The sequence below is a fragment of the Hypanus sabinus genome, unplaced genomic scaffold (assembly GCF_030144855.1).
Source record: "Hypanus sabinus isolate sHypSab1 unplaced genomic scaffold, sHypSab1.hap1 scaffold_466, whole genome shotgun sequence".
NCBI classification, from domain to species: Eukaryota; Metazoa; Chordata; class Chondrichthyes; order Myliobatiformes; family Dasyatidae; genus Hypanus; species Hypanus sabinus.
The window spans coordinates 232,952-236,309 of NW_026781337.1; positions in this window are offsets into that span (position 1 = coordinate 232,952).

Sequence of the window (3,358 nt, forward strand, 5' to 3'; positions counted from 1 at the left end):
TTTGCTGAATAGGCTGAAATTCCGCTTTATAAGCGTGTTATGAACTGAACATTACTCAGGGTGTGTTCACTTACTGTTAGGGACATAAAATCCAGATGCTCGGATTTACTGAAACCAGACTCAGGATTCCAGCACCAGGTAAGTACAAGGACTGTACTGGGCTGTGTTGTGGTATTTTAATAAACCCACTTTTCACGGCAAGTATTTCTAGCTTTTCTACCATATCAATACTATCATTTGCTGCTTTAGAGGAACCTGGAACACGTGAAGTTAGATGAGGTTAATTTAATGAGTTGGAACTCTTTTCAAAGGAAAAGAGAAGCAGAGTTTTTTCAATCTGTTTAATTCCGCAAAACACAGATTCTTCACAGGCAAGGGAGTGAATTATTGCAGGTGGTGTCACTGTGATGGAACATAGTAATGGGGATTGGAGGATAATAATTGGTGGATAATGGGTAAGAATTCAACATAGCAGCAACGCACACGGACAAATAAGAGATCCAGTAAACTTAATGTTTGGTGTTATTTTCCCCTTCGTTTTCTGACGAGGAACGATAAAGCAAAGGCGATGTCGGGCAAGTTCGGCAGCGATTCAGTTTTGTTTTAGAGAAAGACTCATTCACGCAAAATGGGTCGTCTGTGTTTCTGCAAAATCGTTGAGGAACGCGGTGTGACGTTACATAGAGAATAGGGTGAGCTTCAGGTTTATGAGCGAATTATCAGCTGAACATTGCGCAGGTTGTGTTCACTTACTGTTAGGGCCATAAAATTCAGATGTTCGGACTCGCTGAAACCAGACCCAGGAGTCCCGCACCAGGTCAGAACAGGGACTGTACTGGTCGGTGTTCTGGTGATTTAATAAGCCCACTGATCTGGGCAGTATTTCCAATTTTTCTACAGTATCGATACTACCATTAGCTGTTCCAGGGGAAGCTGAAATAGGTGAAGGTCGATGGGGTTATTTTTATGAGTTGGGTCTCTTTTCAAAGAAAAAGAGAAGCAGAGTTGTTGTTTTTTTCAATGTGTTTAATTCCACTGAACACGGATTATCTGCAGGCAAGCGAGTGAAGTGTTGCAGACGGTGGCAGGGATGTCCCACTGAGATCACAGTCCATCTGTTATCATAGAGAATGGCGGAACGGAACTGAGGGGGGCGAATGCCCTGTTACTAATTCAACATACTCTGACAAATAAGAAACCAAGTAGATTTAATGTGTTTTCTCATCACTCTCTGACGAGGAACGGTACATTCATTTGTAAAATATGGTCGAACCCTCTTGATATAGGTGTAAAGTGAATAGGATGCCAAGCAAATTCGCCGATGGAAATGGGCATAATTTCAGATGATTGATGCTGTGATGTGGTAACTTGTTTCCAGTAAGTGTGCAATAAACTGAAGGGGGAGGGCGTTCTTATCTTGCTGGCGACTTTGACCACTTGTTATCTCTGGGAGATGGTTATCTCGGTACTGTCCATTACTGTAATGGTCCAACTGCGGACAGCTGTTGAGCAATGGCTCTTTCGAAACAGACTGACCTTGAACCCAGTTCTTGACAGCCGGGTCACAGTTAAATCCGGACAAAGAGAATGTCCAGTGTTCAAAAGAAAATATAATGCTCCACGTGCATAACACTTCATCAAAGTTCACGGCTCCCTTCCTTGTGCTGTCAATATGTCATAAGCACACAGCGATCTTTGTCCTGAACTGTCGCTGGAGTTTGCAATCTGATAATAAACTGGTCCAAATGCGAACAATAAATCAAAGCGACGACTCCAACATAACCGGACTGATGCAGGCTGTACTTCCTCTCTGGATCAGATGAAAATTCCTAGAGAAACTTAATCATAGCCAGCAGTACTGAAGTAGTAATTCTGCCTCGGACCAGATGTTAGAAAGACTCACTCACGCAAAATGAGTCTTTGTGTGCTTCAACACAAGCGTTATGCGACAGTGTATGCCTTTACATACTGAATAGGGCGACTTTCATTTTAATAAGCGAGTTATCAACTGGACATTGCTCAGGGTGACTTCACTTACAGTCAGGGCGATAAAATTCGGATGCTCGGATTGGCAGAAACCAGACGCAGGAGTCCAACACCAGGCAAGGACACAGTGATAAGGGGAAATGTTACGGTGTATTATTAAGCCCACTGGTCGCGCTAATATTGTCAATGTTTCTATCTGTTCACTATTGTCCTCAGGATTGCGTGGATTAATGAATATGTGTTTTATTCTGTTTCTGTATTTTTTAAGCAAAGACTTTATATATCTGGCAGTGATATTTAGGATAAAAATTCCTGTAATAAATCTCACTGGCAGTTGATAGAAGTATGGAAGTCTACACTCAGTGGGCACGTTTTATGTACCCCTATACATAATGATGTGGCACTGAGTGAATGCTCGGGGTTCACTGCGGCTGCTCCCCGTCCAAATCCAAGGTTATGCGTTCAGTGACGCTCTCTTGCTCGCCACTGTCGGAGCGTATTGTTAATTGAGTTCTTGCCGCCTTCCTGTCGGATTAAATCAGTCTGACCAATCTCATTCAGCTCTCTCATTAATGGGGCCTTTAGAGCTGCGCTCACTCGATATTCCTTTGGTTTGTTTCCGGTCCATTCTCTGTAAATCGAGAGATTTATGCGTGAAAATCCAAGTAGCTGATGAGTTTCCGTACCACTCAGACCACCCGGTCTGGCACCAGCGATCAACGGTCAACGTCACTTACATCGCATTTATTTCCTCTTCAGATGTTCGGCCTGAAAAACAACTGAACCTGTTGACCATACCTGCATGTGTTTATTAATTCAGTTGCAGGCAGATGATTAACATATTTGTATTAATGAGCTGGTATACAGTTGTACCTAACAAAAAGGCCATTTAGTGCATTTCTCATTTAAAATAGCCCTCATCCATCTCGAATATGAATACGGATGAGATCTGAGCCTGATTATTGCCGATTTGCATGTTTGCAACAATAGGTTGTCACTGGCAAGGCAGTGGACAGAACAGTGTTAGAAGGTGGGGGTAACTTTGAGAGAGAGACCCATCACTCTTCCCCCTAAACTGGGTGTCTGCGCAACCAAAATGCTCCCACGAACGGAGCCTTTGTTGCAGCACAGATGGAATTAAACACTGCCAGAGAAACTTTTATGAAACCTGAATATTTTTCTTTGTTGTGCTGTATTTTTTCCCATCCTTTAATTAATAATTAAAATCAATCAAATGTTTTTTTTATTATTATTATTCTTGTCGGCCGTCATTCTAAATATTCATAGTTGCACATTACAAAAAATACGACGCTTCTACGATGCTGCACTTTTTTCAGGCCGTGTGAACATTTCCAGCTCAGAGCAATCATTC